Here is a 15,984-nt window from a genome sequence, read left to right as displayed (position 1 = left end):
CCTTTGCTCCGTGACCTTTTGGTCAGCTATGTGGCCTGGTCCAATCTAGACCTCCTTTGTTATCTCTTGCCCCACCCCCACCTCACTTGCTTATAACCTGTGACTTTTCTAATATTTGTCAGTTCCGAAGAAGGGTCACTGACCCGAAACATTAACTCTGCTTCTCTTTTCACAGATGCTGCCAGACCTGCTGAGTGATTCCGGCATTTCTTGTTTTTATTTCAGATTTCCAGCATCTGCAGTATTTTGCTTTTATATCATATTGAAATCTGACTTCCCCCATTTCAGTACTCTTATTTCCGGTCCCTCTACCTCCCTTTTCCATAACAACCTTAAATCTTACAGAGTTATGGTCACTATCCCCGAAATACTCCCCCACTGACACTTCTACCACTTGTCCGGCTTCATTCCCAAGGATTAAGTCCAGTCCCGCCCCTCCTCTTGTAGGACTCTCTACGTGCTGGCTCAAAAAGCTCTCCTGAATGCACTTGAAGAATTCTGCCCCCTATAAGCTTTTTGCACTGATACTATCCCCTCTAATATAGGGGAATTTGAAATCCCCTACTATTATTACCCTATTATTATTGCACCTCTCTGAGATTTGCCTCCGCATTTGCTCCTCTACCACTGCCTGACTGTTTGGAGGCCTGTAGTACACCCCCAGCCAAGTAATAACATCCTTTTTGTTTTTAAGTTTAACCAAATATATGTGAGACTGCAGCGGTTCCACTTGGAAATTCCGAAATCAGTACTTGGCTTCAAATTGCTGGATTGTGCTAGGATATCAAACATGGATAGGCTCTTAGTCTTGACTGGGGTTAGATTTAAAGAAAGAGATACTCTTTTTGATCAGATGTCTGAAGCCTTAAAAAAATATTGGGGTAAACATTCCTTTCCGTCCGCTTTCATGGCACAGATCGGGTCTTCAGTGGTGACACTGAAGGTGGAGGTTACAACGCGAGCAGCATTTCGAGGCCGTTCTAATGTGGGGCCTCGATATCAGAGCGAAAGAAGAATCACAAACAAAAAGAATGAGGATAGAGGCCCTCCTGGCAGCTATAACAGACGGCAGGAATTGGACAATTATGGCAGAAGGATGAACCCCAGGAATAACCAAGGGGTGGTCAACAGGTATTTCCGATGAGACTCAAAGTATCATTGTGTTGAATTGTCGAAAAAGGAATAACAGGGTTTTTGAGATGACACATGACGTGGAAGGTTCGGAAGGCGAGGGTGTCAATACTGATCGATCGAAAGGAATTGTACTGGTCATGAGGAACTTCTGTCCGGTAATGACTGTCCTGGTCACAAATTTGTTCAATTGTGCAGTACTAGACAGGGTGTATGTCCACGGTATGTGGAGTGAACTGGTTACAGTGTTACCTGGATTCTTTAAGTTAAGAAACCTGATGTAAGGTCAAAGAATACAACAGTTCCATCTATTTCAGGTTTGGGGCTGACAACACGTTGAAATCACTAAAAAGAGTGGTAATCCCAAGTAAAACAGCAGTGTAAACCACTTTGTTGGTACTGATTGTAGTATCCAGTGGAATACCTTTGCTGTTAAGTAAGCCGTCTATGAAAAAGGCTCAGATGCAATTGGATATGGAACATGATAAGGCGATTGTCTTTAGGAAATCTGTAGCTTTGCAGTTTACACAGTTGGGACATTATTGTATTCCTTTAGCGAGACCTAACATCTCGAAGCAGAATGTTAAAGAAGTATCAATGACATCCCGGGGTAGGGATTGAAAGGAGAAAAGGCAGATTATTTCAACAGTTTACACATCATCTTGTCATAGATTAAAGGTTCTGTTAAAAGATGCAGACGACAGATGATGGCTACATTAAACCTATTGAGGATATCAATGAAAAATGTGATATCTGTAAAAAATACAGGAGGACGCCATCGTGACCCGTAGCCCGTCTGCTCTTAGCAAGAGACTTTAATGAAACTGTAGCGATGGACTTGAGGGTATGGGATAAAGACAAAAACATTTTTCTTCCGCACTTTATAGACATAGCCATTTGATTCAGTCTGTCAATGGTAATTTATAGTAAAGACTAAAATGTGATAGTTGACAAGATCATGGAAAGGTGGATAGGAACGGGTCTGGGAGCACCGGCTAGATTTCTAACTGACAATGGAACTGACAATGAACTGACAATGGTATGATGTGGGAGCTGGCTGACCCCATTGTGAACGGCAGGGACCACATCTGCAGCAAGTGTTGGTTGCTGGAAGAGCTCCGGCTCAGAGTTGATGACCTGGAATCTTCAAACACTGCGGCACATCCGGGAGGGGGAGAGTTACCTGGACGTTTTGTTTCAGGAGGCAGTCACACCTGGTAGATTAAGTAATTCAAATTCAGTTAGTGATCAGGGACAACAGGGTGTGATTGCAAGTGAGGCAGGTAGGGGGATCCTGAGTACAGGAGTGGAGGAGCCTCAGCCTTTGACCTTATCCAACAGGTACGAGATACTTGCTCCCTGTGTGGATGAGGAAAAGGGCTGCGGGGAGGATGAGCCAACTGACCATGGCACCATGGTGCAGAAGGCCATTCAAGAGGGGGGAGCAAAAAGACAAGTGGTAGTTATAGGGGATTCTATAGTTAGGGGGATAGATAGTATCCTTTGCAAGCCGGATCGGGAGTCCCGCATGGTGTGTTGCCTGCCCGGTGACAGGGTGCAGGACATCTCTGACCGGCTTGAAAGGATATTGGAGCGGGAGGGGGAGGATCCAGTGGTTGTGGTCCACGTTGGGTCTGACAACATAGGCAAGGCTAGGATGGAGGACCTGTTTGGGGATTATAAAGCACTAGGAGCGAAATTAAGGAACAGGTCCTCGAGGGTCATAATCTTCGGATTACTGCCCGAGCCACGTGCAAATTGGCTTAGGGATAAGAATATTAGGGAAGTAAACACGTGGCTAAGGTAGTGGTGTGGGAAAGGGGGGTTCCATTTCATGGGGCATTGGCATCAGTTTTGGAACTGGGGGGATCTGTACCGATGGGACGGTCTCCACCTGAACCGATCTGGAACCAGTGTTCTAGCGAAACGGATAAATAGGGTGGTCTCTAGGACTTTAAACTAGTGACTCGGGGGGAAGGGAAAGGGAAAACGACAGGGAGTACGATGATAAATAAAAAGGTAAGCAGCAGGCGAATGTGTGCAGGAGGGTTTAAGTTCAAGGCAGACTATGAAAGAAGCAGAAAGGAAGGATAACTCAGGAGTTATTCTTAGAGATGTTGGAAATCATGAGGGTAAGAAAGCTAGCAGAAAGGCACTTTACCTGAATGCTCGTGGCATTCGTAACAAGGTTGATGAGTTAACGACACAAATCATCGCGAATAAATATGATTTGGTAGCCATTACGGAGACATGGTTACAGGTTGGTCACGACTGGGAGTTAAATATCCAGGGGTACCAGACTATTTGGAAGGAAAGACAGGAAGGTAAGGGAGGTGGTGTAGCTCTGATACTCAAGGGCGACATCAGGGTGGTGCTGAGAGATGATATAGGTTCTATGGAGAATGAGGTTGAATCCATTTGGGTGGAAGTTAGAAACTCTAAGAAGAAAAAGTCATTGATAGGCGTAGTCTATAGGCCACCAAATAATAACATCACATTGGGGCGGGCAATAAACAAAGAAATAACTAATGCCTGTAAAAATGGGACGGCAATTATCATGGGGGATTTTAATCTACATGCAGATTGGTCGAACCAGCTCAGTCAGGGTAGCCTTGAGGAGGAGTTCGTTGAGTGTATCCGTGATAGCTTTCTTGAACAGTATGTAATGGAACCGACGAGGGAGCAAGCTATCCTAGATCTAGTCCTGTGTAATGAGACAGGAATAATTAATGACCTCACGGTTCGGGATCCTCTTGGAAGGAGTGATCACAGTATGGTTGAATTTAGAATACAGATGGAGAGTGTGAAGATAAAATCCAATACCAGGGTCCTGTGCTTGAACAAGGGGGACTACAATCGAATGAGGGAGGACTTGGCTAAAGTAGACTGGAAACAAAGATTTTACGGTGGGTCAGTTGACGAGCAGTGGAGGACTTTCAATGCAATTTTTCAAAGTGCTCAGCAAAAGTATATTCCAGTGAAAAGGAAGGACTAGAAGAAAAGGGGTAATCTGCCATGGGTGTCTAAGGAAATAAGGGAGGCTATCAAATTGAAAAAGAAGGCATACAAAGTGGCCAAAAGCAACATGAAACTAGAAGATTGGGAAAACTTTAAAGGTCAACAGAAAGCTACAAAAAGAGCTATAAAGAAAAGTAAGATGGAACATGAGAAAAAACTAGCACAGAATATAAAGACGGATAGCAAAAGTTTCTATAAAAATATAAAACAAAAAAGAGTGGCTAAAGTAAACGTTGGTCCTTTAGAGGATGAGAAGGGGAATTTAGTTTTGGGATATGATCAAATGGTCGAGGCATTGAACAGGTATTTTGTATCGGTCTTCACAGTGGAGGACATTAATAACATGCCAGTAATTGACAAAGAGACGAATGTAGGTGAGGACCTGGAAACAATCATTATTACGGAAGAGGTAGTGTTGGGCAAGCTAATGGAGCTAAGGATTGATAAGTCTCCTGGCCCTGATGGAATGCATCCCAGGGTACTAAAAGAGATGGCGGGAGAAATAGCAGGTGCACTGACGGTAATTTTCCAAAATTCGCTGGACTCTGGGGTAGTCCCAGCTGATTGGAAAACAGCAAATGTGACGCCACTGTTTAAAAAGGGAGGTAGACAAAAGATGGGGAATTATAGACCGGTTAGCTTAACCTCTGTAGTGGGGAAGATGCTTGAGTCTATTATCAAGGAAGAAATAGCAGGGCATCTCGATAGAAATTGTCCCGTTGGGCAGGCGCAGCATGGGTTCATGAAGGGTAGGTCATGCTTGACAAATCTTTTGGAATTCTATGATGACATTACGAGCAAGGTGGACAATGGGGACCCAGTGGATGTGGTGTACCTAGATTTCCAAAAGGCCTTCGACAAGGTGCCGCACAAGAGGCTGCTGCATAAGATAAGGATGCATGGCGTTAGGGGTAAAGTATTAGCATGGATAGAGGATTGGTTGACTAACAGGAAGCAGAGAGTGGGGATAAATGAAAGCTATTCTGGGTGGCAATCAGTCACTAGTGGTGTGCCTCAGGGATCGGTGTTGGGACCTCAATTATTTACAGTTTATATAGATGATTTGGAGTTGGGGATCACGTGTAGGGTGTCAAAGTTTGCAGATGACACTAAGATGAGTGGCAGAGCAAAGTGTGCAGATGACTGTGAAACTTTGCAGAGGAACATAGATACATTGAGTGAGTGGGCAAAGGTCTAGCAGATGGAATACAATGTTAATAAATGTGAAGTCATTCATTTCGGTAGGAGTAACAGTAAAAAGGATTATTACTTGAATGGTAAAAAGTTGCAGTATGCTGCTATGCAGAGGGACCTAGGTGTCCTTGTGCATGAATCACAGAAGGTTGGTCTGCAGGTACAGCAAGTAATTAGGAAGGCAAATGGAATTTTGTCCTTCATTGCTAAAGGGATTGAGTTTAAAAGCAGAGAGGTTATGTTGCAGCTGTATAAGGTACTGGTGAGGCCGCACCTGGAGTACTGTGTGCAGTTTTGGTCTCCTTACTTGAGAAAGGATGTACTGGCACTGGAGAGGGTGCAGAGGAGGTTCACTAGGTTGATTCCGGAGTTGAGGGGGTTGGCTTATGAGGAGAGACTGAGTCGATTGGGATTATATTCATTGGAGTTCAGAAGAATGAGGGGGGATCTTATAGAAACATATAAAATCATGAAGGGAATAGATAAGATACAAGTAGTGAGGATGTTTCCACTGGCAGGTGAAGCTAGGACAAGAGGGCATAGCCTCAAGATTAGAGGGAGCAGATTTAGGACTGAATTAAGAAGGAACTTCTTCACCCAGAGGGTTGTTAATCTATGGAATTCCTTGCCCAGTGAAGTAGTTGACGCTTCTTCAGTAAACGTCTTTAAAGCTAAAATCTTTTTGAACAATAAAGGAATTAAGGGATACGGTGGGAGCGCGGGTAAGTGGATCTGAGTCCACGAAAAGATCAGCCATGATCTTATTGAATGGCGGAGCAGGCTCGAGGGGCCGGACGGCCTACTCCTGCTCCTAGTTCTTGTGGAGGAGAATTTGCCAATGATGAGTTCTGGAATATATGTGAAAATATGAATATTGTAGTAATGCACACAGCAGCTGAAAGTCCTTTTAGTCATGGGATTTGTGAGAGACATCATGCCGTAATTGACGAGACGCTCCGAAAAATTTTAGCAGACGAGCCAAATTGTAATTGACTACAGCTCTGGCATGGGCAGTACATGCGAAAAACATGCTTCAAATGGTTGGGGGCTACAGCCCATGTCAATTAGTTTATGGCAGGAATCCGAAAATACTTTCGGTAATGTGGGATTATCCCCAGGCTTTAGACAGGACTACAGTTAGTTCAATTTTTGTGGAACATTTAAATGTCATGCATGCAGGGAGAAGAGAATTTATTAAAGCGCAGTTTCAGAAAAAATCAGGAGAGCTTTGAGGTATCGGATCAGGCCATGGGAAAAAAAAATTATACCAGGGACACGGTGTATTACAAAAGAGAAGGGCAGAAAGAATGGAGAGGCCCAGGAAATGTTATGGGCACTGATGGTAAAATGGCAACCAAACCGTTAGCGTACATTCCTCATGGCTTATTGGCATGGATTATACACTGACAGAATCTGAACAAATGGTTCAAACTGATGATGCACCATGTACTTCGCATGCACATACACGGGCAACAGACTGTGGCAGATAATCGGCTGACTGAGAGTGGACCAAGTGATAGTGAAGATCCAGATAAGGCCAACTACCGACTAGAGTGGGACTAGAGTGACATGTACGCCAGAAGGGATTAGTGAATGGGGGGAAGACACCATTATAGGAAGGGCAGGAAAGGCCACAGGGAAATACAAATACTGGCTATGCAAGACAAGGGACAGGATATCAGGCCGATGGATTGGCAGAAGGAAGTAAAACTGTGGAAAGTCAGAAAACGTTGTGTAAGTTCAGAAAGTGAGTCTGACGATCATCGTCCAAGGAAAAGGTCACAAACCTGTGAGAGGTAGTCTGGTCGTAGGAGATACAGGGTGAGCAGTAGTAGTCCAGAAAGGGATAGGAACTCTAGTAGGGGTCGTAGTTTAACAAGAGCAAGGATCAGAGAGCAGGCGAGGAGTGCCACAAGAAGTAAGAGCCCTTACAATAGAGAAGCTCTAGTGTCATTAACAGGTTAGATCAGGGTTGTCCAACCTTTTCACGTGGGGGGACACATTACAATTTTTGTCTTTCATAGGGGCCGATGAGCCAATTTCAGAAAGATAAAGGTATTAAAAATTTAACTTACTATTAATCAAAACAACAACAAATGTGCATTTTTGTGAAGAAGCTTTAAATGAGAAGATTAATTTATTGACATTCTCAACAGTATGTTCAACACTGATTTAATGAGATACCTGGCATTTTTTGCTTGCACAAGTAGTCAATATTTGCCCACACATTTGTTGTAGCTCCCTCTCCCTCTCTGTGTTGTTTCCCCTCTCTCTCTCTGACAGTTGCAGGGAGCCAGAGGGCTCAGCACAGCAGCATTGTGGTTGGCCAGTTTATTTTTAAATGGTGCTCTCAGTTTCACAGCTGACATTGGGAACAGTGCTTTCCCAACTTTGGACAGATTTGGGGTTTTCCAGCAGCCTTTAAAAATAAACTTGGAAAACCCGCCAGAAAACCCCGAAGTTGTTCGATGTTGGGGAAACTGCTATATATACTCTGTATACACAGAGGTGCAACATAGAGGACAACTAGCATTGTCCCATAGATGGATCAGTACAGAGAAAGTACTTCCTGATGGTACGTGTAAAGCTAAGGTCAGAGTTCTAGCTTGGAGGAATGACTTGGAGCTTGAGGAACGACTAGGCGACCAGGAAATTAGAGTAGACTCCCCAACAGCAGGAAAAAATGTGCTTGAGGATTTTCCTAGCCTTTTTAGCAACACACTCATGGGAATGTAAGCCCATTGACATCAAAGCAGCATATTTGCAAGGGGCGAAATTTCAAAAAGAAGTATTTTTAAAGCAACCGAAAGAAGCTGGAGATATAGAGGGGAAATTATGGAAGCTTAACAAGTGTATTTATGGGCTCAAGGATGCCTCCAGGGTGTGGTATTTTTCAGTTAGGTCCGTCCTACTAAAAGCTGATTGTATTCATCTAAAAGCAGAACCAGCAAAGCCTGTTGGTACTATGAAGAAAAACTAGCAGATATTTTCTTGATGCACATAGACGATTTTCTCTGGGGAGGATCTGCAGCATTTGAGAAATATGTGGTAGATAAAGTTATAAAAGAATTTAAAATTGAAGTCAGGCTTACGGAACTTTTAAATATATAGCGTTGGACATTAAGCAGACTAAGTTGGGGGTAACCCTAAATCAACAGTCTTACCTAGAAAATGTTAATAGGATCCTGATAAATCAGGACAGATCCTCACAAAAGGAAGATTCTGCAACCAAGGAAGAAGTAGACCAGGGACGGAGCTTAATCGGGCAGTTAAACTGGATGCTTGCTATGATATTAGAATTGAGCACCATGCTGAAACACGCTACTGTTGGGGAAGTGCTGAAAGCAAATAAGAAATTGAGTTTAGACAAATGTACACTCGAGTTTCTAGCATTGGGTGACTCACAAGAAATTAAATTAGTCATTTTTAGTGACACCTCACACGCTTATCCTGATAGTTGTTTGAGCACAACAGAGTTCATTATATTTTTGGTGGGAAGAAATGATAAATGTTGCCCATTAGCCTGGGAATCGAAGAAAATAAAGAGGATAGTTAAAAGCACCATAGCTGCCGAGGCACTTGCACTGATAGAAGCAATAGATATGGTATGTATTTATCAAGTATTTCAAGGAATTCTTATATAAGGGGCCATCGGAGAAATATTTTCCTTTAGAATGCTATATAGATAACCATTCTCTCTGGGACAATGTCCATTCGATAAAATGTGTCATGGAAAAGAGATTCAGGATAGATCTCGCAAGTATAAAAGAAATGTTGGAACGCAACAAAATTTCCGAAATAAAATTGGTCGACGCGAGTCATCAGTTGTCTGATTGTTTTACAAAAAGAAATGCTTGTTCAAAGAAATTGCTGGATATCCTCAAAGAGGGCTGTCTTCTGTTATGATGAGTTGATAGACCATGAAAATCCTTATTGTTATATCACTTTATAATTCTTTAAACAAGTCTTTATTTTAAAAAGGGTGGGGGGCGGGCGGGGGGGGGGGGGGGCGGAATTTACAGTATGTTAATGGTTGGTGCTGTTGAAGTTTGATGGTATCATAATGTAAGATAATGACAAATGTATTATTTTGTCTCTATGAAAAGAAGAGCCAGCCAGCAGTGAGGATTGTTGAGAGTGGAGTCGTGAGCTCTGTGGTATGCAATAAACAGTCTCCACCAAAGCATCCTAGTCTCATTGTCTTCTTCACAAACAGGCTTGGAGGTTTCTCTAACAGTGGATAGGGTGCCAATCAAACGGGCTGCTTTGTTCTGTATAGTGTCGAGCTTCTTGAGTGTGGTTAGAGCTGCACCCATCCGGGCAAGTGAAGAGTATTCCATCACAATCCTGACTTGTGCCTTGTAGATGGTGGACAGGCTTTGGGAAGTCAGGAGGTGAGTTACTCACCACAGGATTCCTCGCCTCTGACCTGCTGTTTTAGCCACTGTATTTATGTGGCTGATCCAGTTCAGTTTCTGAACAGTGGTAACCCCAGGATGTTGATGGTGGGGATTCAGTGATGGTAATGCCATTGAATGTCAAGAAGAGATCACAATCACAGGATTGTTACAGTGCAGAAGGAGGCCATTCAGCCCATCATGTCTGCACCAGCTTTCAGAATGAGGACTTCACTGAGTACCATTCCCCTGCCATCTCCCCATAACCCTGCATTTACTTCCTTTTCAGATAACTATCTAATTCCCTTTGGAATTCCTCAATTGAACCTACCTCCACCACACTCTCTGGCTTTGCATTCCAGATCCTAACCACTCACTGCATGAAATAGTTTTTCCTCATGTTGTCATAGCTTCTTTTGCCAATTAACTTATATCTGTGCTCTCTTGTTCTCGATCCTTTCACAAGTGGGAACAGTTTCTCTCTATCTACTCTGTTCAGACCCCTCATGATTTTGAATACCTCTATCAAATCACCTCTCAGCCTTCTCTTCTCCAAGGAAAACAGTCCTAACTTCTCCAATCTATCTTCATAAATGAAGTTACTGATCCCTGGACTCATTTTCATGAATCTTTTTGGCACTCTCTCCAATGCCTTCACATCTTTTTTTAAGTGTGGTTCCCAGAACTAGACGTAATACTCCAGCTGAGGCTGAACTAGTGTCTTATACAAGTTCAACATAAGTTCCTTGCTCTTGTACTCTATGCCCCTATTAATAAAGCCCAGGATACTGTATGCTTTATAAACCACACTCTCAACCTGTCCTACCACTTTTGTTGACTTATTCACATATATACCCAGGTCCCTCTGCTCCTGCAGCCCCTTTATAGTTGTACTCTTTATTTTATATTGTCTCTCCGATTTCTTCTGACCAAAATGAATCACTTCACATTTCACCGCATTGAACTTCATCTGTCACTTGTCCGCCCATTCCACCATCTTGTCTATGTCATTTTGAAGTTCTAAGTAGTCTTCTCAGTTCACAATTGTTCCAAGTTTTGAATCATCTGTAAATTTTAAAATTGTGCCCTGTACACCAAGGTCTAGGTCATTAATATATATCAGGAAGAGCAAGGGTCCCAAAACTGACCCCTGGGGAACTCCGCTACAAACATTCCTCCAGCCTGAATAACATCCATTAACCACTATTCTCTGTTTCCTGTCACTCAGCCAATTTTGTATCCATGTTGCTACTGTCCCTTTTATGCCATCAGCTGTAACTTTGCTCACAAGTGTCTTTTGGAAGTCCACGTACACCACATCAACCGCATTACCCTCATCAACCCTTTCTGTTACATCATCAAAACTCCAGCAAATTAGTTAAACACAATTTTCTCTTAACAAATCCATGTTGTGTTTCCTTAATTAATCTGCATTTGTCCAAGTGACTATTAATTTTGTCCTGAATTATTGTTTCTAGAAGTTTCCCCACCACCAAAGTTAAACTGACTGGCCTGTAGTTTCTGGGCTTTTCTTTGCATCATTTTTTGAACAAGGGTGTAACATTTTCGGTTCTCCAGTCCTCTGGCACCACCCCTGAGTCTAAGAAAGACTGGAAAATTATGGCCAGTGTCTCCAGAATTTCCACTCTCACTTCCCTCAGTATCCTTGCATGCATCTCATCTGGTCTTGGGTCCTTATCATCTTTAAATACATACAGCCTATCCAATGTCTCTTCTTATCAATTTTAAATTCTTCTAGTGTATTAATTACATCCTTTTTCACCATGACCTGTGTAGCATCTTCTTCCTTGGTAAAAATGGATGAAAAGTATTCATTTAATATCTTAGCTCTGCCTCCTGCTTCAATGCGTAAATCCCCCATTTGGTCCCTAATCAGCTGCACTCCTCCTTTTACCATTTATATTCACATCAAAGTCTTTGGGATTCCCTTTTGTGTTAGCTGCCAGTTGCTTTTTATACTCTCTCTTTGCTTCTCTTATTTGCTTTTTACATCCCCACTGAACCTTTTATATTCACCCTGATTCTCTGCTGTATTATGGTGAGATTCTAATTGGAGATGATCATTGCCTGACACTTGTGTGGCATGAATGTTACTTATCAACCAAAGCCTGAATGTTGTCCAGATCAAGCTGCTTGTTCATTAAGGGAAAAATATTGGTGAGGGCACCTGAGATAACTGACCTGCTCTTCTTTTAAATCGTGCCATGGGATTGTTTCCCTGCAACTGAGAGAGCAGATAGGGCTTGGGTTGAATGCCTCACATGAAAGACAGCATCTCTGACAGTGCAGCAGCCCCTCAGAACTGCAGTGGGATATAAGCCTTGTTTTTTGTGCTCAAGTGCTGGAGTGGGACTTGAATCCACAACTGTCTGACTTAGAGATGAGAGAGCTACCAACTGAACAATGGCTGACAATAAGGTAATTGTCAAAAAGCAGAGGTGAGATAAGGAGAATTCTTTAAATGTGTTGCAGTGATCAGGAATACACTGTCTGAAAGAGTGATGTAAGCAGATTCAATAATAACATACAAAAGGGAATTGCATAAATAATTGAAGGGCAAAAATTGCAGGGCTCTAGGGAAAGGGCCAACATAGACTCGATGGGCTGACTGGCCTCTTTCTGTGCTGTATGATTCTATGATTCCTCTGCAATAGGCAGAAAATAAATACTTGACACCTGTAGCTGATAGAGGACCAAAAAGACATTGTTCAAACTTTGGAGTATTGATCCCCTGCTATTCAATATTTCATATCAAAATTGCTAAAACCCACATAAAGGAATCTGTTGAAAAATAGTATACTGTGGAAGTCTCTCCGCAGCGACTTAACATTTCCCTGAATATACAAAGAGATTAAGATAAAGAAGAAAAACTGTGCTTATGACAGATGCCAGGTAGAAAATACTATCAAGAACCATGCTGAATATAGAAGGTGCAGAGGGTAAGTGAAAAAGCAAATAATAGAAGCAAAGAGAGAGCATGAGAAGAGACTGGCAGCTAGCATTAAAGGAAATCCCAAAGTTTTCTGTAGGCATATAAATAGTAAAAGGGTGGCAAAAGGAGGAGTGGGGCCGATTAGGGACCAGAAAGGGGATTTACACATGGAGGCAGAGTGCATAGCTGAGATATTAAATGAATGCTTTGCATCTGTCTTTACCAAGGAAGAAGATGCAACCCAGGCAATGTTGAAAGAGGAGGTAAGTCAGACACTAGTGGGGCTTAAAATTGATAAGGAGGAAGTATTGAATAGACTGTCTGTACTTAAAGTGGATAAAAAAAACAGAACCAGATGTGATGCATCCAAAGATACTGAGGGAAGTGAGGGTGGAAATCGCAGAGGCACTGGCCATTATTTTTCAGTCTTCCTTCGACTCGGGGGGGGGGGGGGGGGGGTGCCAGAGGACTGGAGAATTGCAAATGTTACACCCTTGTTCAAAATAATGTGTAAAGATAAGCCCAGCAACTGCAGACCAGTCAGTTTAACTTCGGTGGTGGAAAAACGGCTAGAAAAATAATTCGGGACAAAATCAATAGTCATTTGGACAAATTTGAGTTAATTAAGGAAAGCCAGCATGGATTTCTTAAGGGTAAATCATGTTTAACTAACTTGCTGGAGTTTTTTGAGAGGTAACAGAGAGGGTTGATGAGAGCAATGGTGTTGATTTGATGTACATGGGCTTTCAAAAGGTGTTTGATTCAATGCCACTTGTGAGCAAACTTGTAGCTCATGGAATAAAAGGGATGGTAGCCACATGGATACAAAATTGGCTGAGTGACAGGAAACAGAGAGAAGTGGCTAATGGATGCTTTTCGGGCTGGAGGAAGGTTTGTAGTGAGTTCCCCAGGGATCAGTGTTGGGACCTTTGTTTTTCCTGATGTATATTAATGACCTAGACTTTGGTGTACAGGGCACAATTTCAAAGTTTGCAGGTGATACAAAACTTGGAAGCATTGTGAACTGTGAGGAGGATAGTGTAGAACTTCAAAAGGACATAAACAAGTTGGTGGAATGGGCAGACAGGTGGCAGATGAAGTTCAATGCAGAGAAAGGTGAAGTGATTCATTTTGGTAGGAAGAACATGGAGAGACAATATAAAATAAAGGGTACAATTCTAAAGGGGGTTCAGGAGCAGAGGGACTTGGGTGTATATGTGCATAAGTCATTGAAGATGGCAGGACAGGTTGAGAGAGTGGTTAATAAAGCATACAGTATCCTTGGCTTTATTAATTGGGGCATAGAGTACAAGAGCAAGGAAGTTATGTTGAACTTGTATAAGACACTAGTTCAGCCTCAGCTGGAGTATTGTGTCCAATTCTGCGCACCGCACTTGAGGAAAGATGTGAGGGTATTGGAGTGAGTACAGAAGAGATTCATGAGAATGGTTCCAGGGATGAGGAATTTCAGTTTTGAAGATAGATTGGAGAAGTTAGGATTGTTTTCCTTGGAGAAGAGAAGGCTGAGAGGTGATTTGATAGAGGTATTCAAAATCATGAGGGGTCTGAACAGAGTAGATAGAGAGAAACTGTTCCCACATGTGAAAGGATCGGATCGAGAACGAGAGGGCACAGATTTAAAGTAATTGTTAAAAGAAGCAAAAGTGACATGTGGAAAAACTTTTTCACGTAGTGAGTGGTTAAGATCTGGAATGCACTTCTTGAGAACGTGGTAGAGGTAGGTTCAATTGAAGCATTCAAAAGGGAATTAGACAGTAATATGAAAAGGAAGAACATGCAAGGTCTTGGGGAGATGGCAGGGGAATGGGACTGAGAGAATTTCTCTTCCAGAGAGACAGTGCAGACATGATGGGCTGAATGGCCTCCTTCTGCACTGTAACAATTCTGTGATTTTGTGAACAGCAGGCAGGCAAATGATCAGATCATGTGAGTATCAAGGTCTGGTCTTAGCTGGATTAGTGACTGGTCACATGGGGTCTTGTATGATTATCAGTTTCTGAAATAAATGCCATAGCATACAAGGCTACGGGCCAAGTGCTGGAAAATGGGATTAGAACAGTTAGGTGCCTGATGGCTGGCTCAGACACAATGGGCCGAAGGGCAGTTTCTGTGCTGTATAACTCTATGACTCGATGACTCTAATAATGTGAAATTCCACATGACCAGGAATACTCTGACATTTGGGTGGAAACTTGGCTGCAACATATGTGCCAAGAGCAGCCAGCTGTCTACATGCAACATGCTTGAAAGAGGAAGGAAATAATGAAAACTGGAGAATCTCTGTGGCAAGTAGATTTCAGGCAAAATAAAAATGAAAACTTAAAAATCTTGTATCTCTTCCTGGTGTTTGGTTAAGGATCTGAAGTGAGTAGAGAGTGAGAAATTAGCTCGCAGAGAGCATTACAGGCAGGGGTTGGAGGATCAAACACTATGGCTGTATACTTCTTTCAAAGGTTATTTCCTCAAACATCCTTCTTTTCAGGTGACTATGCTGCTCCTCAAATCTCCTTGTCAGGCAAGTATTCATAAGTTCCGGATCCTTATATATCCTTGTTATGACCAGGTGAGAAATGTTTCTAGGGGTCTTTTGCTATCTTTACCTGCTCTTGGTGTAACAGGGTTTAATTTTTAAGCACACTGTGTTTTGAGCTCCCTCTTTGTGAATCCTTGTTCACAACTTTCCAATTATAAGGCAAAGAAATGAACACAAACAGGCTTTCTTTGGTTTAAAGCAGTAAGATGAAATTTATTAAACCTTAAATTTAAACTCTAATACAGTTCACGCCTATGGATATACAGTGCGCCCACGCTAGCATGTACACGTGATATACACATGCAGATAGGAACAGAAAAGAGAAGAAAAGATAAGGTGGAACAGTTTGAGACAATAGCTTGTTAAGGTGCTTCGAGCTCACTGTAGTCCTTTTGTAAGTAGTCTTGCTTTCGTCAGGGCCCAGTAGTCTTCTTAAAATCTTGTTCACATAGGAAACTTTTCTCTCTTTGAGTTTCACGTGTTTTCACAAGATTCAGTTCTGTGGGAAGCAGATGGAAGCAGGCAGACAGGAGAGGCTGTAATTCTTGCTTCAGTTCCAGGAGAGATCTTTACTCCATGAGCACACGGCTTTGTCTCTTCAAAATCCTTTGTTGGAAGTTCAAATTCAAAAAAAACTCCAGCCAGCTAGTCATGTGACTAAAACTGACCACTTCTTCTGTGTATTGGGGAAGCAACTGGGTCCCTTTTGTTCCAACATTGCTAGTTACTATACAAAA

Source organism: Heterodontus francisci, chromosome 12 (genome assembly GCF_036365525.1).
Source record: "Heterodontus francisci isolate sHetFra1 chromosome 12, sHetFra1.hap1, whole genome shotgun sequence".
Classification (NCBI taxonomy): Eukaryota; Metazoa; Chordata; class Chondrichthyes; order Heterodontiformes; family Heterodontidae; genus Heterodontus; species Heterodontus francisci.
The sequence above is the reverse complement of the archived record's forward strand: the minus strand, read 5'-3'. Positions refer to the sequence as shown.